General features: G+C 53.6%; 1 protein-coding gene and 1 long non-coding RNA gene across 5 annotated transcripts in view; one reads left to right on the top strand and one right to left on the bottom strand.

The window, feature by feature from the left end:
* LOC137416353 (uncharacterized) overlaps positions 1-1,365 on the bottom strand; it is a 127,203-nt gene extending 125,838 nt beyond the window's left edge. The window contains exon 1 of one of the 4 annotated variants that reach the window (XM_068101911.2): positions 1,249-1,365. The gene's annotated coding sequence lies outside the window, so the exon portion shown is untranslated. Of the gene's footprint in view, positions 1-1,116 lie in introns of all 4 variants that reach the window. The other 3 variants (XM_068101899.2, XM_068101929.2, XM_068101937.2) reach the window with 3 other exon arrangements.
* Positions 1-22,508, top strand: part of LOC137416573 (uncharacterized) — a 471,916-nt gene that overhangs the window by 164,661 nt on the left and 284,747 nt on the right. The gene's annotated exons all lie outside the window — the stretch shown is intronic.

Genomic DNA, 22,508 nt, shown 5'->3' with positions numbered 1-22,508 from the left:
GGAGGTAATCACAACTGAGAAGCCTTTTGATTTTTAGGTCAAAGGTTATCTTGAGGTCTGATTTTAAAAGAGTCATTTTTCATCCAATTGCCGTGAAAGTTGAACAGCATTCGCAAATTGAATTACCGAATTGGGAAATGAACTATTTTTTTAGGTTAAAAGTTCAAATGTCAACTCAAGGTCAAACATCTAAAATCATCAATTTATGTCTGAAACAGAACTACACTCTTCGACATCACGACGTCGACAGATATGCCTCCACCCACATTATTACATCATTATAATACTTGTACCTAGTTTGCTTTAAATCCATTCAGCTGTTCTCCAGTTATCACATTTTTACCTGACATGATCTCTGACCTTTGACCTCTTGATCGCAAATTTTAATTAGTTCATGTTTACATCATTACACAAACCTGCACGAAGTTCTAATTTAAATCCCTTCAGCTGTAAATAAGTTATTGCATTTTTACCTGACAAGAACTTTGACCTCTTGACCCCAACATCTAATCAGTTAACCTTTACATCATTACACATATCTGCACCAAGTTTGAATTAGATCCTTTCAGCCATTCTCAAGTTAGACTTATTACAGATTTTGACCTTTGACCTCTTGACCCCAACATCTAATCGGTTAACCTTTACATCATGATACATATCTGTACCAAGTTTGAATTGCTGTGATATTGACCCGGACAAGTGGGAACACCAGGCCACAGATCACTGGTTTTGGAGAAGGATTGTCAACAAAGGCATCACAAAATGGGAGGAGGTGAGATGTGAGCCGAAACGACTTTTTCGAGAAGATTCTCCAACTTTAGTTTTGGATGAAGCAGACGGGACCGACATTTTTTTCCGCACCAACGCTGCGTGGATACCTCATCCATCCATCATCTACAACCTCTGTAAGACCTCCTCATTTACGATTTGGAGGTCACATTGGATATACAAGTTAATTATAAAAACGTTCTACCTGGTTTGTAGTTAAAATGAAGAATGAGGTTTTACCATCGTTGTGTGAAGTTTAATGATGACGTCATATAAAACAATGCAGTGAATAAAACAAAATGAGTGAAAAACACATCATTAAATGAACAATCAAATACCTCAACATACATTCAATAAAAAGTCGTTTTGACTCATCTTCATTCCCTTCATCAACGAACAGAGAATTATTTTATCTTTAAATGAACGTTTTGCAGATCTTCCTCAGTATTAATAAATAAAATGAAACATCTCCGAACAAACCTCTTCAGATGAGGTAAGTTCCGATCACGAGAAACTTCGTCACAGTTATAGTCCGAGGGCCCGAGGCTGACAAGATCACCCGGAAGTTGTTCAGCGTTATTTAATACTTGGTGTTTTCGCGCATCATTCTTCTTCCTCTTTGAAAGAAGATTGTTTGTGGCGTCGGCAATTTGAGTGTCGTCGCTACATCACAGTGCGAAAATAAATGGGAAGTTATAGGCTTCCTCCTCTTCTAGTTCTACGTAACATTTAAATGGCGTTTTCAGGGCCACGAGACTCTATATACACCACTCGCCTCGCTAAAGCAGCGGCTGAAGCAAATAATAACGGGAGACTTTATGTTGTTGAACGCGGTTATTCCGCTCGACACGCTCAGCGCTCCTCACCACACGTCATTTCAGAGGGATGGGCATCTTTGGCTTTGTCTGTTTTCTCGAGGATTGAGGGATGGCAGGAATGGTGGGTGGGGGTGAGTGGGGGAATGGGGGAATGGGGGAATGCGGGAATGGTGGAGGGGGGGGTATAGGAGTCGTGGGGAACCCCCCTATTCCCCTTCTCCCCACGATCACGATCTCCATCTCGATTATCATGTCAAAGTAACATCAAAAGTGGCGCTAATGAAGACGGTGTGGCGGACACGATGGCTCGGTTACATCATTCTGCACACCAAGAGGGTGTCGGCCACGCCCGATGGGTAGGCGTGGCCTCGGGATATACACGGGGCGCGCAGCCCCGAGCACGTCAGTGCTATAGTTGAGCTTTGGAATAAAGACTCTTTTTGGTTACCCGAGTTGTTGCTTATCTTCTTGGCAAACAAGTCGTGCGCATCGCACCGCACTTCACTGGTGACCTCGACGCTGGTTCAGCCGCCGCTGACCAACAGAACGCGCCATGTCAAACAACGCGGTAGCGGTGAAGCTCCCTGAGTTTTGGGAAGCTCAGGCCGAGGTATGGTTCGTGCAGGCCGAGGCACAGTTCCAACTTCGAGGCGTAACGGCAGATGAGACGCGTTATTACCACGTCATCGCCGCCCTCGGGCCCGGCACAGCCGCCCGAGTCGTGTCCGTCCTGCGGAACCCACCGGCCGACCACAGGTACGAGGCGCTCAAGCGTCTCCTCATCGCCATGTTCGGCCTCACGGAGTGCGAACGGGCCGACCGCCTCCTGGACCTTCCCAAACTCGGCGACACACGACCATCGGTCCGGATGGACTACATGATGTCGCTGCTGGGTGACAAAGCCCCGGATTTTTTATTCCGGGCGCTCTTGCTACACCAGCTACCGGCACAGGTATGCCTCGCATTGGCCGGTTCCAAAATAAAGGAACCCCGCGCTCTGGCCGTCCAGGCCGACAAGTTTTTCACTGCTTGTGACACGCGGGCGAGAGTCGGTGCGGCCGTCGCGGATCCCGAGGCTGATGCTGCTGCACACCTCGTGGATCCAGAGGCTGATGCCGATGCACACCTCGTGGCCACCGCCACGCCCCGCCCACCACCACCGCGAAAGCCGCAGCCGCGGCCTCCGCCTCCGCCGCAAACCTGGTGCCGTTTCCACACCAGGTTTGGCCACAAGGCTAGGAATTGTTGCCCGCCGTGCTCGTTTGGCAAGTCGGAAAACTCCCGGGCCGGCGCTCGGTAGCGGCTTTGAGCGTCGGCCTTTCCGGCAGCCTCCTTTTTGTCACGGACACCTTGTCCGGGCGTCACTTCCTCTGCAACACAGGCGCACAGGTGTGCGTTATCCCCGCCTCCATGTCCGACAAGCGAACCGCGGGCCGGGGCCCCACGTTGCTTGCAGCCAACGGTACACCTATACACACATTCGGGAAGCACTGCCTCTCCCTGCGGTTCAGAGGGCAACACTTTCAATGGACGTTCGCAACCGCCAGCGTGCCCATGGCATTGCTCGGTGCGGACTTCCTATGTGCAAATGGGTTGTTGGTGGACGTGAAGCACAGACGCCTCATCCAGGCCGAAACGTTCAGCTCGCTTGCTTGCGTGCTGAGCAGTTCGTTTGGCAGCTCCCTGAGCGGCTCACCAAGCGGCTCGCCAAGCGGCTTGCTGAGCGGTTCGGTCCCAGCGAGGTTGGTCTGCACGCTTCCGGCAGCAGACGAGTTCACCCACCTCCTCGCCAGCTTCCCGGCCCTCACACGGCCCACCTTCTCGGCGGTGGCCGTCAAGCACGGGGTGGAACATCACATCCCCACCGTCGGGCCACCGGTCTACGCCCGGGCACGCCGCCTCGAGCCGACGAAGCTCGCGGTGGCGAAGGCAGAGTTCGCTACGCTGGAGCAGCTGGGCATCCTACGGCGCTCCAAGAGCGCTTGGGCGTCACCACTGCACATCGTGCTGAAGCCGTCAGGGGATGGCGGCCGTGCGGAGACTACCGCCGCCTCAACGATGCCACCACCCCCGATCGCTACCCGGTCCCTCACATTCAGGACTTTTCTGCCCGGTTGGCGAAAATGTCCTTTTCCAAGGTGGACCTCATCTGCGGATACCACCAGGTCCCCGTCAGGCCGGAGGACATACCGAAGACGGCCGTCATTACACCATTCGGCCTCTTCGAGTTTCTTCGGATGCCCTTCGGGTTGAAGAATGTGGCTCAGGCGTTCCAACGGTTGATGGACAGCGTCTTGCGCGACTTGGATTGCGTTTACGTCTACCTGGACGACATCCTCGTTGCAAGCGCATCCCGCGAAGAGCACCTCCGCACTCTCTTCGAACGCCTGGGCCAGCATGGCCTGATCGTAAACCCTGCCAAGTGCCGGTTCGGCGTCGCCGAAATCGACCTTTTGGGGCACCGTGTCACCAGGCACAGGGCCACCCCCTTACCGGCAAAGATGGAGGCGGTCAAGGGGTTTCCGCGCCCCCGCACGATCAGGGGGCTCCAGGAGTTCCTGGGCATGGTGAACTTTTACCACCGTTTCCTGCCCCGCGTCGCCCAGCTCCTGTGCCCCCTGCACGAGGCCCTCCGGGGGAAGCCGGGCAAAGGTGACGTTGTTTGGACCGAGCAGATGGACACGGCGTTCACGGGCGCGAAGCTCGCCTTGGCTAACGCCACCATGCTCGCGCACCCGGCGCTCGATGCACCGATCGCCCTCACCACCGACGCGTCGGACTATGCGGTGGGCGCGGTGTACGAGCAATGGGTGCATGGTGCTTGGCAACCACTGGCGTTGTTCAGCCGGCAGCTTCGCCCACACGAACGCCGGTACAGCACCTTCGACCGCGAGTTGCTCGGGCTCCACCTGGCGGTCCGTCACTTCCGCCATCTGCTCGAGGGCCGTTCATTCACGGCCTTCGTCGACCACAAGCCCCTGGTCTTCGCGATGGCCAAGGTTGCCGAGCCATGGTCGGCCTGGCAGCAGCGTCACCTCTCGGCCATGTCCGAGTACACGACGGACATCCGGCACGTCGCGGGAAGGGACAACCAGGTGGTGGATTGCCTTTCCCTGTCCGTCGCCCACACGGTCCACCTCGGGATCGACTATGCCCGGATGGTGGCGGACCAGACCGCCGACCCCAATGTCCAGGCCTTGCGGACCGCCGTCACAGGCCTCCACATCACCGAGGTGCCATTCGACGGCGCGGGCACGGCCCTCTTGTGCGACGTCTCCCTCGGGCGGCCTCGCCCCATCGTGCCCGCCGGCTGGCAGCGCCGGGTTTTTGACACCATCCACGGCCTGTCCCACCCGGGCACGAAGGCCTCCCAGAGGCTGGTCGCCGACAAGTTCGTCTGGCATGGCCTCCGGAAGGCCGTCCGCGATTGGACCAGGATGTGCCTCACGTGCCAGCGCGCGAAGGTGCACCGCCACACCCAGGCCCCGTTGGCCCCGTTCACGGTGCCCGAACGTCGGTTCGACCACATTCACGTGGACTTGGTGGGACCTCTGCCCCCCTCGCGGGGTTTCACCCACTTCCTCACCATGGTGGAACGCACCACCCGGTGGCCGGAGGTCATGCCTTTGGCGGCGACGACGGCGGCGGACGTCACGCAGGCGTTCATCACCACCTGGGTTTCCCGGTTCGGCACCCCCTCGTACATCTCATCCGACCGCGGCCCCCATTTCACCTCGGAACTCTGGGGGGCGGTCACGCGGGGGCTCGGCGTCCAGCTGCACCGCACCACGGCCTACCACCCCCAGGTCAATGGCCTGTGCGAGCACTTCCACCGCTCCTTGAAGGCCGCGCTCCGGGCCACCCTCCGCGACGGCGGCTGGGTCGACAGGCTCCCCTGGGTCCTGCTGGGCCTCCGGACGGCGCCCAAGGACGACCTGCGCGCATCCGCGGCGGAGTTGGTCTTCGGACAACCGCTGCGGATGCCGGTCGAGTTCCTCCCCGACTCCACGGCACCATGGTCCGCGGCGCAGCAGCGCTCCGCACTGCAGGAGACCGCCAGGAGGTTCGCCCCGGTGCCGAAGGCGCACCACGGGTGCCCGCCAACGCACGTCGCCCCGGAGCTTGGCACGGCGGAGTACGTGTTCGTCCGCCACGACGCCCGCCGGACACCGCTGCGGCCCCCATACGACGGGCCCTTCCGCGTGCTGGAGCCCGGGGCAAAACACTTCACCCTCGACATCGGCGGTACTCCTGACCACGTTTCCGTGGACCGCCTCAAGCCGGCCCACCTCGACGTGGACCACCCCCCGCCAGTGGCTCGGCCCCCGCGTCGGGGCTGCCCCCCGGCGGGCGGACCTCCAGCACCGTCCAGCCCCGCCGGCACGCCTCCCCCCGGTCCTGCACCCATAGCCCAGCGGCATAGTAAAAAATACGAAACCAATTGTTCAAATTGTTCTAAAAGCACCAAAATTGGCACACATGTAGATTAATATATTCTAAACATTTTTGGATATGGAGGCATTCAAGATTAGCCGCCAAATTCAAAAATGGCCGCCAAATGTGCTACGGGGAGAATCTTGAATGCCTCCATATCCAAAAATGTTTAGAATATATTAATCTACATGTGTGCCAATTTTGGTGCTTTTAGAACAATTTGAACAATTGGTCTGCTATGCCGCAGGACTAGCCCAGCGGCATAGTAAAAAATACGAAACCAATTGTTCAAATTGTTCTAAAAGCACCAAAATTGGCACACATGTAGATTAATACATTCTGAACAATTTTGGATATGGAGGCATTCAAGATTCTCCCCGTAGCACATTTGGCGGCCATTTTTGAATTTGGCGGCTAATCTTGAATGCCTCCATATCCAAAAATGTTTAGAATATATTAATCTACATGTGTGCCAATTTTGGTGCTTTTAGAACAATTTGAACAATTGGTCTGCTATGCCGCAGGACTACCATCCCAGGTGCCGCCGGAGGCATCCCAGATGACATCCCGGCATTCCAGATGCCACCAGCCGCCAGAGGGCGCTTCGGCCGGGTCATCTGTTTGCCCCGCAAACTGACCCTTCAGGTGCGCGGGAATTATGGCGGGGGCGCGTGTGGCGGACACGATGGCTCGCTGGCACGGTGACATCATTCCGCGCACCAAGAAGGTGTCGGCCACGCCCGAGGGGTAGGCGTGGCCTCGGGATATACAGGGGGAGCGCAGCCCCGAGCACGTCAGTGCTATAGTTGAGCTTTGGAATAAAGACTCTTTTTGGTTACCCGCGTTGTTGCTTATCTTCTTGGCAAACAAGTCGTGCGCATAGCACCGCACTTCAACGGATAAGTCATGAATGTGTTTCTTCGGTTAGCTTTAATGTTTAATTCCACAGATTAAGATCAAGATAAATTGTACGAACCGAGACAGTTTCGAATGTTTCTGTGACTAAAACTGCGACAAATGAGGGAATTCGCAAAGACATTCGTTTGAGTTTGTGGAGCTGTTGTTTATGCAAGTTGAGTTATCACTTCTGGTTCCGGTTGGGCGCTGTATTCGCATTCTTGAACCTCTGCCTTTTTTCCGCCAAACTGTTTTACCCACGACGAAGGAAAGAACTGATCTGCTCCATTTTCGATGTTTTCTCTTAAATTCCCGACCCTTCGATAGAGGTGAGCTTAATCTCAACTTATTGTTGAACCTCTTGAAGTAAATTGAGATAAATTATTGTGTTGTGTGGATGCAAAATGTTGTGTGGCTCTCCCAGCAGGTCTACCGACCTGCACCCCTCCGTTCACTGGAGCTGCCTCCCGAGCTTGCCTGCTCCTCACAACTACCCTATCTGGGGAAGGCCCTCCCTGGTGCTTACCCCCTCTATGCCCACCTCAGCATTGGGCAACCCGGGTCCCTTTCCTGGATCCTCGGGCCCCACTCACTAACCTAACTGGCTCCCTGAGCCTACCTGCGGCCTTACCTGGCCGACGAGCTCCCAGTGACAGAGTGCCCCAAATAACTATTTCTACGAACAAGCCACACGCGCAGCCATTCCACTACCTCTTGCACCTCACAAAAAAATATATATCTCCACAACCAGCACCACAGGTGTCAATATCCAGGTAATTTACCTGTACCCTCTATCTGCCTTTAAACTACCCACCCGGACCTTCGTGAATGGGTTCCACTCCCCCCATTCAATCCTTCGCACCATGCATTCCACACCATGCATTCCACACCATTTATTTGCACACCACTTATTCTCACACCAATTATTTTCACACCACTTATCCTCACACCACAACTCCATTCCATTTACACATACAGCATCATCGATCGAACAAATTTCCCCTATCACTCGTGCTTCCCCATCGTCCCTTCACACGACGCACACCCTTTGTTAACAACCAGCTAAACTCTCTACGTCCCCTCTACCGTTCAATGTCACTACTTAAATCTCTGTCCCTATGGTCTCTCTAGATCCACAATCATTATCCTAGCCCTCCCTCAGCTAGTGCTTCGGTGCCCCCATGGAGCAACCATTGCTGGCCCCTCCGTGGGCCTAACAATGCTATCCTCCTAAACTAGTGCTCATGGGCCCCATCACATGGGGAATGGTCTCGCGACCATCACGTGGGGGCACATACTTCCCCCAGTCCTCTAAGCATGAGCCCCCATTCATGGAGGTACTTTGTCGCGGTTCGGCCTCTATGGGCCGAGCGATCCATTGCGGGTCGTTGGTCGCCTGTATGGGTTATCCGGCCGGCATTTACGATCTGGGGGGGGGGGGGGGAATTGAGGGGCCCAGGTGCCGGGCTCCATCCCTGCACGGGGCCCTGTGGTCCCACGCACGATGACCCAACCAGCCACGGTTAGAGCACCTCACCCGGTACGATGCGTTTGTCCGACATTTCAAATTTCCCCTCAAATCCCGCCGATCGCCCTTGCCGCGGTACGGCACTAAAAATACCGTGTGGGTGCCGGAGTTATGAATCGTGCACGCCGGTCCTTGCGAGACCGACGCAGCGCCGATTCCCTCCGGTCCCCACGGTGCACCACTCGTCGGGGCTCACGTGCTCTACTCGTCCCACTAAGCATTACCCCGGTCGGCGTCAATGCCTGAGCCGCGTCATCACATCTCGCTACCCACTCCATACTCGCACACCCCGGCGCACACACGCCTTTCACACACTCCGTCATCACACACACCGATGCGCACTCTTTCTCCACACACTCCGTACTCGTACTTGCACACACTGGTGCGCACACTTCTTTCACACACTCCATACTCGTACTTGCCCACACTTCTTTCACACACTCTGCAATCACACACACCGGTGTGCACACTTCTTTCACACACTCCATACTCGTTCTTGCACACACCGGTGCGCAAACTTCTTTCACACACTCCGTACTCATACTTGCACTAACTTCTTTCACACACTCTGTACTCATACTTGCACACACTGGTGCACACACTTCTTTCACACACTCCATACTCGTACTTGCACACACCGGTGTGCACACTTCTTTCACACACTCCATACTCGTACTTGCACACACCGGTATGCACACTTTCTCCACACACTCCGTTTCAGTCTCACCCCTCACAATGGGCCCTTCCCGAACGCCCGGGTCTGGCCTTTCTCCCAAGCTCGCCGAGCACCCGCTCGCACCAAACACATTCCCGATATCGATACTCACCTCGGGACTCACCTTTCACCTGATTCACACACCTTTCACTCACCTGATTTGCCGCTAAGAATAAATCCATGTTAAAACCCGCTTGCACAGCAGGCTCGGCCTCCGCCGCCGGCCTTGCGCGCGAAGCGCGGCCATTGTCTCCTCTCCTTGCTGTGCCGTCATCAACTCCAAGTTCAATCTGTTCCTTTGTGTCCTGGGCCATTAATTTATCCTCATTCTCCACATTCTCTATATTTTCTATACCCACCGGAACCTGCACATCTTGATCCGCCATCATCCGAATTTAATTTATTTCTTTTAAATTTATTTTAAACTAAATTTGCACACGCTCGTAATTTCGCAGCACGTGAAGCGTACTCCAGGTCCAAATATCCCACTCCCGGACACCAATAATGTTGCGGGTCCCGGGTTTGTTGACGTACTAAGGGGGGGGGGTTATGCCCCGTTTCCCCACGAACTCCCGGTTCCACACAGGCCGTCGACCGCGAGTGACTAAACTTGTGATTGACGGATTGCAAAGCAATTCTGATCGCCAATTTCCCAGTCACGCGTCGAAGAGTTTACTGGTCAATATTCCCAAATACCTTCAAGACACGTGACCGGAGAAAGCGGGGTTCGAACCCTCGCTTTCCCACACCTTCTGGAATGCCTCGTGGTTTTGCACGGTGTGGAAAGCGGCCTTACCCCAACAAGAATTATGGACCCGATTCGAGCCAAATTCGGTCTCAGATGGTTTTCGGCCAATTGGTGAAAGGACGTTATGAACAGGTTGGAAGTGAAGAAAAAAATGTACATCCTTTTATTTGTAAGGCACAGATAAAGAGACAAAGATACAGCTTACCAAAGATTACTTACAAATAATGAACCCCGACTGGCACCTTCACTCTCTGACACACTCATAGGGACAAAACGGGCACTGGTTAATAGTTGTACCTATGTACGTGCTGGGCTTGCCTCCCAATTGGCCACGTGGTCTGGTGTGCACAGTTCGGTCCTCACGACAGCCTGGACGAGGTAGATTCCACGCAGGTTGGACGAGTGGAAATTGCCAACGCTTGCAGGTCAGCCAGACGGCGCAAAACGATCGGCGCAGATGCAATGGTGTTGATGAAGAAAACAAAGCAAAGGGCAAACACGTGTCGTGGAAGAACCGAAAAGGCAAACGAGGTCTCGTCGTGGATGTGGCAAAAGGAGGCAAGAGCGGAGGGAACAGAGAAGGAGGTCGTGGCATGGCGAAATCCCCGGCAAAAGAGAATCCAGGTGTGTCCTCTGTGAAGTCCAAAACGCAAGAGAGAATCGTGTCGTCCACGAGACAAAGAGAGAACAGAGCAGGAGGTCGTCGACGTGGCGAGGCGAAAATCCAGGCAAAAAGAGAGTGAAATCGCGATCCACGTGGGCTTTTATCAAATGCACCCACGCCCCTCAAAATGTTCCCGAGCCTTCCATTGGCTGAGGTTCGCCGCATCGTGGAGATGGGTTCCCGCCCTCCTCACTGGTCACGTGGGCCGTGTTTCTGGCCACGCCTCTCTGCATATCTTAATGGCCACGCCTTTAACCAACAGGGTTTGAAGATCCCAGCCTAACTCAAATGCATATTGGTTTTGATTACTACACAATGGGGAGGACTAATCTTTACATTCAATTAGACATAACTAACAAATGCAGGCTACATGTTGTCGTGCAATTTAACTTTCAGGAGTTTGCCTTTATGGCACAACTGCAACAATATATATATATATATTGCTGCGGTTTTTAGAACCCTCCACTTTGTAAATATTTGTAAAAATCCCTTATAAATAATCCCCTGTAAATATTCCCACTTTTGTGTGAAGGTCAAAGGTTGCACCCTAGTTAGGTCATATTGCAACACATAGAACACCATAGAAACTTCTTTAGTTATTTCATTAGTATGTGTTTCAGGTAAGGATCTGTTCCCAATAGTTTGACTCTGCGTTGCATTAATCAAATAACCTAGGCCCCCTTCTCAAATTCCCATCCTATTCATTTTGCGGCTTTACCCCCTCCAAATCGTATTACGCGCCTCTGCCAGCCGCAGACGCCCCAGCGTTCGCTGCCTTTTGGTTGTTCGCTGCCAGCCGCCATAAGCCACGCGGCGGAGTTGGAGAAAAAGGGGGAGGAGTGCCAGGAACGAAGGCGTGGCCCCTCAACGCACCATCAAGGGGCGGACCAGTGAGCCCTCACGACCAATCAGGGCCGAGGCAGCTCACCGATGGGCGTATCCAAAAAGGCAAGCGGCTTAATACGCGATTGGCCAATATAAGTGGCCGTGGGGGACTACTTGAGGAGATGAGCCAGGGAGAGAGAAGGAGTCGAACATAAAAGTGGTGTGCCCGGGAGAACGACGTCAGCAGATGAGAGAGGAGTCGTGCGACAGAGTGGTGAAGGAGTCCTTGCTTGCCGTTTACGAACTGTTGGAGGCATGCACACTGGTAAAAGGCGAAGGAATCAATCTATTACGTACGCAGCATCGCAGTCCCCCCCCCCCCCCCCCCCCCCGCGATATAATTGTATGGTCGCGTTCAACGACACGTGGAGTTGTTTGCCGGGTTTAGCCTCGAACCCGGAGCGTGGAACGGAGTGCGAGGTCGGAGCCGGACCTCGACGCCTACCAGCTGCCTGGACCATTCTCTTCCTTCCCACCACCACCACCTTTTCGTGTAAGTGTGTTTGTTCTGTCCCGGGCGTGTTATATAACACTGTATAAGGTTTCCCTATGTCCTTTTATTTCCTTCTTTTGTATATTCTTGCCCTTTCGTTTCCTCTTTAGTCATTCCTGAATAATAAATCATATTTGTTCTTTCTTTACCCATCTGATTTCTTCTCATCCGATCGCTTCAGTCCTGTCCCCAATTGAATATCTGTGGCACGATATAGGTACCGTTTAGAATCATGTTTAGACTGCTGCTAATGGCTCGAGCTTCGGATTGCTAAACCGCTCGGCAAAATTCCATCTTGTCCGTGGCTCAGGCAGGAGTATCGCCCTGCTCCCGACCGGAAGGAGCGCGATATCTTCTAAAGGACTCGGACGGCCAGCTTAATAGACGAGGGGATTAACCCCCCCTCGGTAAGGGGAGTGCCGTAACCAGAGATCCGCAACAATTGGTGTCTGGGAGTGGGATTGGACCCGAACCAATTTTTTTTAATCCATCTAAAAAATTTGATCAAAAAATTAGGAGCGGCCAAAATTATTTTTAACATCCAAATTTAGTCGTGCCATGGATACTCAAGGTGATCGGATGCCGGTGGGGGAGATTGAAGAAGGGTTAGAATCGACCCAGGACCCCAGGGAGGCAGTGGGAGTAATGGAAGAGGAGGTCGAAGAAGGTGCGGTAGAGGGGGTTGCAGGCACACAAAATGGCGGCGCCGCGCACGTGGCCGCGGTAGCCGAGCCTGCAGTGGCAGTAGACTGGGGCCTATTTGTGACCCACATGATGGCCTTCATGGTCAAAACAGAAGATAGCTTCGAGGGATTAAAAAATGATTTGGGAAGCCAAATTGGGGGCCTAGAAGTCAAATTTGGGGGATTAGAAAACCAAATTGGGGGATTGAGAGATGCGTTGAGTAATTTGGAAGATAGAATGGGGGAGCGATTAGAAAGCCAAATTGGGGGGGCTAGAAGGCAAATTAGGGGGCCAATTGGAGGACGTGGGCGGCCAAATTGGGGAAATGAAGGACGGGTTAACGGGATTGGAAAATAGGATGGCCACCCATTTGGAGAACCAAATGGAAGGGGTGAAGAATGGGTTAGCGGGGTGAAAATAGGATGGCCACCCATTTGGAGAACCAAATGGAAGGGGTGAAGAATGGGTTAGCGGGTTAGAAAACAATATGGAAGGCAAATTGAGGGAAATAGGAGATCAGTCCACCCGGGAAATCAAACGAATGGGGGAGCAGATAGAAGAGGTAAGGATTGGGTTAGAAACCAAATTGGATGCCCACAAGGGGGAGCTCGAACAAATGAGGGTGGCATCTGGAAGGGAAATGGGAGAGATGGGGGAGGAAATAAGGCGAGGTGTGAGCGAAGAGGTCGGAGGAGTACGCGATGAGGTGAAGCAGTGTGAGGAGCGCATGGAGAGAGAGGTGAGAAAGAGTACGGCGAGGTTACAAGGGGGTATAGAGGAGTTGACGCTAGGAGTAGGGCAGCTGACAGTGGGACAAAAGGAGTTAGGGGAACAGGTATTGAAGAACACAGCTGTGATAGGGGGGCTGAAAGCGACACAGAAGGAGATAAAGAAAGAACTAATGGCGACGAAGAAAGAATGTCAGACTGTACACGAGCGATTGACAAGGAGGCTGGATGAGGTAGCAGAGACGATGGAGACAAGAGAACGAGAAGTCAGGAAGCACATAGAGACGACTAAGGTGGCCTTAGAAGAAGAAATTGAGGGGGCGCACTGGGAAATAAACGAGGTGAAACAAAAATTAGAGGAAGTGGAAGAGGGGGTAAGTGAAATTAAGAAGAGACAGAGGGAGACTAAGAAAGAAATAAAGGAGGATGTGATGGAATTGGTGCAAGGTCTGTGCTCAAATCGTGATGACGTACTTGCTGACCAGATAAAGAGTTTGCAGGTGGCGGAGGAGGAACGACGAGGAAGAGGTGCCGAGGTGAGTGGCGATATGTTCGGTAATGCCTATGGTGTGAGGGGAGGTTCATTGAGCTTGGGGGTCGGTATGGACCCGGGCGTTCATGATAGGCCAACGGTGAGGTGTGCGACTGGTCCGGAGTGCGTGGAAAGAGGATGTGTGCAAGGAGGTCCGATTATGGGAAGTGCGAGGGGTATTGGTGAGCAAGGGTGTGCGAGTATGGAGTATGGAGTATGGAGTGGGTAGCAGGTTGCGGAGGGGCAACCGAAGCATCGACACCGACGGGGAGTCTTTAGGGGGACGGGGGATGCACGAGAGCCCCCCGGAAATAGTGTACTGTGGGGGCCCAAATGGTTTGGCCCTGCACTAACCCCGCAAGGAGCGATGCACGGGGTCCGGTCTTCGGGCACCCACAAGGTCCCACTCGCGCCGTATGATGGTAAGAGTGATCTCAGGGCGTACCTGGCGCAGTTTGAGTATGTGTGTCGGGGTAACGGTTGGAATCCGGACAAAGGTGGAGTATACCTTGTGGGGTCACTGCGTGGCGCGGCGGCGGAGGTGCTGACGGTGTTACCATCGGGTGCTCTCACCCTGCCAGCCCTCCGCGCGGCCTTAATTAACCGATTTGGCATCGAACAGCAGAGCGAGCTTGTTAAAGCTCAGCTCACGCAGTGAAAACGCAAGCCCGAGGAGACCATCGGGGAACTTGCCCATGACATTCGCTGCGCAGTAGGGATTGCACACGCGGACATGGCAGCGGGTTCCCAGGAAAGCCTGGTGCTGGATCACTTTATCCAGGCCTTCTCGGATGCGGAGCTCAGACAACAGTTCGCCATGTGGCGCCCGCAGACCTTGAGCCAGGCGGCTGACGCTGCGGCCCGTTGGGAAGCAGCGAGGCCCCTGGCCCGGGGAGGCGAGCGCCACGCAGTGGCGGTGTGCCAGATCGGACTCGTGACCGGTGGCGGCCCCTCAAGGGGGCCCGCCCCCGAAGGGGGTCCTGACCTGGACAGCATGGTCCGGAGGCTGGTGAACCAGCGCCTGGTGGGACCTGGACCATGGCAGGCGGCCCCGTAGGTGGGCCACGATCAAATGCCCCAATTCGGACATTCAGGGAGGGGGGGGATTTGGAATTCCGGAGGCAAGCACCTCACCAGGTGAGGTGCTATAATTGTGGCCGGCTGGGTCACCATGCTTGGGAGTGTCGAGCTCCGCGCCGGGATGCACCCCAGCAGCCGAGACCAACAACTCCGCCCCATACGGGTCGGGTTAGCCGACCCCAGACACCCCCCCCCCCCCCCGCCAGGGCCCGGGAATCTAGAAGGTGCCAGACATACAGGGCCGTGTTCGGTAGTAGGGGATGGTGAAGCGCCCTCATTGACGCGACAGGTCATTCATTGTGGCCAAATTGGAACAGGTAGCCTAACAATTCGGTGCAAAATTGCCGGTGTGGGGGTAGACGCCGTAGTGGACACAGGAGCTAGCACCACGATCATCAGCCCTGTGATCCTTAATTCGAGTGCGGACGGCTGGGATAAAATCCAGCATCTGGAAAATCATAGTTTGCAGCTGGCTACCGGGGTAACGGCCCCCATCATAGGGCGTGGTTTTGTACCCTCAAGTTGGGGTCGGTAAAGAGGGAGATAGAAGTTTGTGTGGCGGAGGTGTGCGACCCATGCTTAATAGGGTTGGATTTGTTGACTGCCAGCGGTTGTAAAATCGATTTGTGCGAGGGACCCTGCAAGTGGGAGTATAGGAGCTACCATTGGAGGGGGTGAGCACGGCCGAGAGGACGGAGCTAGAGGCTTCTGAGGCCGTGACCATCCCTCCGAGGGCCGAGGCCATAGTGCCGGCACGATGGTCAGCTCGTCCAACATGGCAGGAGTCCTGCGGCCTGGTCGAACCGGTGGCAGCGCAGTCCATACCGGGTTTAATCGTGGGCCGCACACTTGTAAAAACGGACGGGCCGGTGGTGGCCGTCCGAGTAACTAATATTTGTGCAGAACCATGCACTATAGTAAGGGGCACAAAGGTAGCCGGCTGCACCCCAGTTAAGGAAGTCGCGGCAGTGAGGGGCGAGAACGTCCAGCCGAGCCAGCCCCAGGGGGAGCCTTCAATAAGTAGGAATTGGCCCGATCCCATTTGCGAGATGGTAAATCGTAGTAGCATAGAGTTGGGAGGTACCCAGAGGGAGGCCTTACACAAATTAATTGGATCCCATTTGGATATCTTCTCCTTGTCACCCGAGGATATTGGACGTATGGGCCTGGTGAAACATCAGATCCACACCGGTGAAGCCCAGCCTATTCGTCAGCCCACCCGACGGCTCCCTTGGAGCAAGAGGGAGGAAGCTGTCGAGCAGGTAGAAAAAATGCTCGATGCAGGTATCATCGAGCCCTTGGGAAGTCCTTGGATGTCACCTGTTGTGCTGGTCAAAATGAAGGATGGGACCACGCGTTTCTGCGTGGACTATCGCCAGCTGAACAACGTGACACTCAAAGACTCATATCCCCTGCCAAGAATTGACGATACCCTCGATGCCGTTGCGGGCTCAAATTGGTTCTCAACTTTGGACCTCAAGAGTGGGTATTGGCAGGTGGAGATGGATAGGGCAGGGAAGGAGAAAACGGCATTTTCCACAGGTAAGGGGTTGTATCAGTTCACTGTGATGCCGTTTGGTTTGTGTAACGCGCCCGCCACCTTTGAACGATTGATGCAGCATGTACTAGGCGGCATGCCATGGCAATCATGCCTGGTGTACCTGGATGACGTCCTGGTACATGCTAAAACATTCCCCCAGGCTATAGCTAACTTGGACCAGGTGTTTGGTTGCCTCAGACAGGCAGGGTTGAAATTGAGTCCAAGTAAATGCACTTTGTTTGCAAGAGAGGTGGCCTATTTAGGTCACGTTATCGGTCGCGAGGGGGTAAAAACAGACCCAGGCAAAATTACAGCGGTGGAGGCGTGGCCCGCACCACGTACCATGAAGGGGGTGCGGGGGTTTTTGGGACTCTGCTCCTATTACTGGCGCTTTGTGGAAAAATTTGCAGAGTTTGCCTGGCCCCTTCGCCGGCTTACGGAGAAGGGGGCGAGATTTAATTGGACAAGGGAGTGCCAAGAGGCCTTCCTATATTGAAGGGGTGTTTGACATCCACACCCATTCTAGCTTACCCCACTAGTGACGGGACATTTACCCTGGACACGGATGCAAGCCAGGTAGGATTGGGCGCAGTTTTGTCTCAGATGCAGGAGGGCGTGGAGAGAGTGATCGCGTATTATAGTCGGGCCATGAGTAGGCCCGAACGAAATTATTGCGTCACTCGCAAAGAGTTATTGGCTATGCTGGCTGCCATGAACCAAGTACAGGTGGAAATTTTTGGTTTGAACTGACCATTCCTCCCTGCAATAGCTCCTTCGGTTCAAGAAACCTGAGGGCCAAATTGCAAGGTGGGTGGAAAAGTTTCAGCAGTGCGATTTAAATGTGACCCATAGGGCCGGGAAGGCCCATGGGAATGCCGATGCACTCTCTCGGCATCCTTGTCTGGGGGGAAACTGCAAATTTTGTGTGAGACATGAGGAGAGGGAGCAATTGGGCGATTCTGCCCCTATCCTTGTCATCCGTGCAACCCGGGCGAGAGGGCCAATTTTGCCACTAAACGCAGATGAAAAATTTGGAACTTTGGCATGGAGCATGGCCCAGCGGGAGGACCCCGTACTGGGACCGGTGTAGGAATGGGTCCGATTGGGACAAAGACCTAATGGGAAAGAGGTCACCTCCCTCGGGGCGCCAACAAAGGCATATTGGGCTCAGTGGCAGACCCTAGAATTGAAAGATAACATCTTGTATCGCAAGAGGGTGGAGGTTCCCTCTGAAAGAACTTCCTGGCTGGTGATAGTCCCAAATAAATTCAAGAACATCATATGACAACAGGTGCATGGTACCCGCTCCGGCGGCCATTTGGGCAGGACAAAGACAACATATCGGGTCCGCCGGAGGTTCTATTGGGTTAATATGGGGCGCGATATCCAGGACTGGTGTCGGAGATGCGATGCCTGTACTGCCAAAAAAGAGACCAGCACGGAGGATGAGGGCCCCCCTTCATTTACACCAGGTGGGGGGCCCCTTGAGCGGGTGGCTATGGATATTCCTGGACCACTACTCCGCACCCGCCAAGGTAACAAGTACATCCTCGTTGTAATGGACTATTTCACCAAGTGGCCGGAGGCCTATGCCTTCCCCAACCAAGAAGCCGGGGTGGTGGCACAGGCCTTCGTGGAAGGATTTGTATGTCGGCATGGGATTCCACAGGAGCTACACACTGATCAGGGTCGAAATTTTGAAAGTCAATTACTAAAAATGTATGCAGATCCTGTCAATTAGAAAGACACGGACAACGCCCTTGCGGCCACAATCTGACGGGATGGTGGAAAGGTTCAATCGAACATTGGTCCAACAACTGGCCTTGTTCACCACCACCCGTCAGGATGACTGGCACGAACATCTCCCGTATTTGTTAATGGCCTACCGAACTAGCCAGCACGGGGCCACCGCATGCAGTCCAGCGTTGCTTATGTATGGGCGGGAGTTGCGGGCTCCCTCCGACTTGCTATGCGGTCCCGTGCCAGACACCACTGATACACCGCCGAGGGAGGGCTATGCACATCACTTAGAGGAAGGCATGTCGAGGGTCCATGCCTTCGCCCGCCGCCAGCTCCATCTGGCGGGGGCCAAGATGAAGCGCAGGTACGACCACCGGAGCCAGGGGAGTTAGTACGCTCCGGCGATGAAGATTTGGTTCTTCAATCCCCGGAGGCGGAAGGGTAGGTGCCCAAAACTCACCTCTCCCTGGCAAGGCCCGGGGGTCGTCCTGTCGCAAGTCTGTGACGTGGTCGTTAAGATCAAAATGGGGCCACGAGCCATCCTTCGGATCGTCCATCGAATAAGACCCTACACCGGCGAGCAGGCGCCCTCGTGGATTGCCTCTGCTTTAGATACCGAGGCAGGACCCAGTACCTCTTGTGAGGGGGGCTCATAGTGCCAGAGGACTGGGGGTGAAAGTGGGGGATGCCCGATGTAGAGGGATGGTAAACTTACCATCCCTCACATCTTTCGGGGCAAACGAGCTATTGTTTTATGGGGTTATGGCAGTGAAATCCTAGACAGGGAGGGCTTGGATAATGTTAGGGTTTAGAAATGACCATAGGTAATAGTAGATTTAAGTAGCGACATCATACCGGAAGAGGGGACGTAGAGAGATTAGTTGGATAATAACGACGAGGGAGTGCTTAGTATAAGGGAAGATGGGGAGCACGAGTTATAGAAGGGGAGTAGTTTGTTAGATAATGCTATGTGTTTGGAGTGAGAGTGATGAAATGAGAAATTGAACGCGAGTATTTGTGGTGAGCACGATGATTGGCATGATATTGAGTGAATGGTCCTGGAGGAAAGGATGGTGCAAGTGCCACCAGGTGTGCAAGTGAAGTACAGGTAAATGGAGAATGGTGGTATGGAGTATGGAATAAATGGAGTATGGAATTGATGGTGTGGAGTGAGTAGTGTGGAATATGTGGAGTGGAGTGCATGGGTGTGGATGGGGGAAGATGGACCCCTCCACGAGTACCCGGGTAGGGTAGTTTAAACGTAGGTAGAGGGAGTAGGTAAATTGTGGTTGGATATTGGCATCTGTGGTGTGAGTAGTTGCACGTAAGTGTTGTGTTGGGTGCATTAGTGAAATGAAATTGGCTGGGTGTGTGGCCTGTTAGTGTGTATGATTAAATGGGCACTCCACCACTGTTAGTCTGTCGTCCAGGTAGGCCCTGGGAGCCAGTAGTTGTTCAATGGGGCCCGAGGATCCGGAGGACGGACCCGGGTAGCCGACGCCAGAGAGGGCGGTTGGGGGTGAGAGCGCCAGAGGGCCTTCCCCAGGTAGGTTAGGGTAAGGAGCAGGTAAGCTCGGGAGACACCTGCAGTGGCGGAGGTGTGCAGGTGAGCGGACCTGCTGGGAGCGCCACACGACCCAGCCCTGAAATTGTGCGAGGGCACAGGGAGTAGAATCGGGGGAGTGAGACCCCAAATTGGTGAGCACCACGGTATGTTCAATGGGAGTTCGGTTTTTAGAACCGCATAGAGTAAAGATGGCCAATGGTTTGGCAGGGAAAGACCCCGGGTAGTGTAAAGAGTGTTAAAGTCATTTAGAAGGTAGTTAGGATTGTAAGTCACTTCGCACCATCTGCATCCACTCACCAAGGTGACAGGACTCAACACCACCGGTTTGTGCAAATATCTGGTATGGAAGACGCATCATGACGTGGGGGTGACATTGTGCTGATGTTCCATCTCTTCCTCCTTCGGAGGGATTGATGATGAATTGATTAATGGCAAATTGGGTTTAGAGGGATTGTTGATGAATTTGGTATTAGGGGAGATATGGGGAAGACAGGACTTAGCGACGGATTTGTAAATTGTGTAAACACGGGGTAAGGGCAAGGGTAGATTAAGTGACAGGTAGGGGGGGGGGGGCGTACGGTAGGGACGAGCTTTCTCGGCTCGCTCTCCTGTGCACCTCACCTCTGCATTACCTTGTGTTAACGTGTACTCTTGCGCCCTTGCACCCCACTAACCCTGCTTTGTCTTCCTTCCCCACTCATGGACCGTGGTCTTTGTGTGCCGAGGGAAAGTGTGCAGGTGTCGCAGTTGTGTGCCCACACCCTCGCTGCTGCCTGCCTGGACCGGTACCCACCTTATGGACCGCACGTCTTGCAGCCTAGCACCATATGGACCACATGTCTGTGGCCGAGCACCACTCATGAACCCCACGTTTTGGGGCCTGGCACCTCTGCTGGGGACCGGCCATTGTGGCCGGCGAGATCTTGCTTGTGGACCACGGTTGAGGTGGCACCTAAGCCATGCAGGTGGACCACCCTTAGTTGGCCCCTGCTGGCCATAATTGAAAAAAGTGGACACGTTTTGTGCCCTTTTTGTTTTATGATTAAATAGGCCGCAAGCAAATAAGTCATCAAGAACCAGCGGCCCAGCAGAGAAGGCGTTGCAAGGCATCGTTTTATTATGAAATGTATGACTGTGCACCGGATGGTGCTCTTTTGTGCATATTGGTGCTTTTGTGCTTTTTGTGTATTGGTGCTTATTGGTGCTGGTGGTATCGGTGCAGGGCAGTGTATGCCTTTCCTCTTTTCAAAAGATCTTCTTTTGTTTCCCAAAAGACAGGTCCTGGGTTCGCGTGTAAATACCAAGTAGTTCTTATAAATAATGCTCCCCACCGTCAATGTTTAGTTTTGAAGACAATTCCGCAATTCGGTTATTCTGTGGGCGTGAGTCTGCTAGATAGAATGCAATGCAGCAGGCGGGACATACTTAGCTGTTTTTAAAATGTCGCACTCAGGGTGAAGTTAATAGTAGAGGGTTACCACACCTGAGTGTCACACTAAGTTAAAGTTCTTTCGGGCCGGGACGGCCCTGGAGGAAATGAGGGTGCTGTGTTGCGGTTTTTAGAACCCTCCACTTTGTAAATATTTGTAACAATCCCTTATAAATAATCCCCTGTATATATTCCCACTTTTGTGTGAAGGTCAAACGTCGCACCCCAGGTATGTTATATTGCAACACGTAGACCACCATAGGATCTTCTTTAGTTATTTCATTAGTATGTGTTTCAGGTAAGGATCTGTTCCCAATAGTTTGACTCTGCGTTGCGTTAATCAAATAACCTAGGCTCCCTTCTCAAATTCCCATCCTATATATTTAGCGGCTTTACCCTCTCCAAATCGTATTACGCGCCTCTGCCAGCCGCAGCCGCCCCAGCGTTTGCTGCCTTTTGGTTGTTCGCTGCCAGCCGCCATAAGCCATGCGGCAGAGTTGGAGAAAAAGGGGGAGGAGCACCAGGAACGAAGGCGTGGCCCCTCAACGCAACATCAAGGGGCGGACCGGTGAGCCCTCACGACCAATCAGGGCCGAGGCAACTCACCGATGGGCGTATCCAAAAAGGCAAGCGGCTTAATACGCGATCGGCCAATATAAGCGGCCGCGGGGGACTACTTGAGGAGATGAGCCAGGGAGAGAGAAGGAGTCGAACATAAAAGAGGTGTGCCCGGGAGAACGATGTCAGCAGATGAGAGAGATGAGTCGTGCAACAGAGTGGTGAAGGAGTCCTTGCTTGCCGTTTACGAACTGTTGGAGGCGTGCACACTGGTAAAGGGCGAAGGAGTCAATCTATTACATACGCAGCATCCCAGTCTCCCCCCCACCCCCCCCCCCTGCAATATAATTGTCCGGTTGCATTCAACGACACGCGGAGCTGTTTGCCGGGTTTCGCCTCGAACACGGAGCATCGACGGGAGCGCGAGGTCGGAGCCGGACCTCAACACCTATCAGCTGCCTGGACCCTTCTCTTCCTTCCCACCACCACCACCTTTTCGTGTCAGTGTGTTCGTTCTGTCCTGGGCGTGTTATATAAGACTGTATAAGGTTACCCTTTGTCCTTTTATTTCCTTATTTTGTATATTCTTGCTCTTTCATTTCCTCTTTAGTCATTCCTGTTTCATAAATCGTATTTGTTCTTTCTTTACCCATCTGATTTCTTCTCATCCAATCGCTTCCATCCTGTCCCCCAATTGAAT

Source organism: Myxine glutinosa, chromosome 1 (genome assembly GCF_964187855.1).
Source record: "Myxine glutinosa chromosome 1, kmMyxGlut1.1, whole genome shotgun sequence".
Taxonomy (NCBI): Eukaryota; Metazoa; Chordata; class Myxini; order Myxiniformes; family Myxinidae; genus Myxine; species Myxine glutinosa.
The sequence above is the reverse complement of the archived record's forward strand: the minus strand, read 5'-3'. Positions and strand labels throughout refer to the sequence as shown.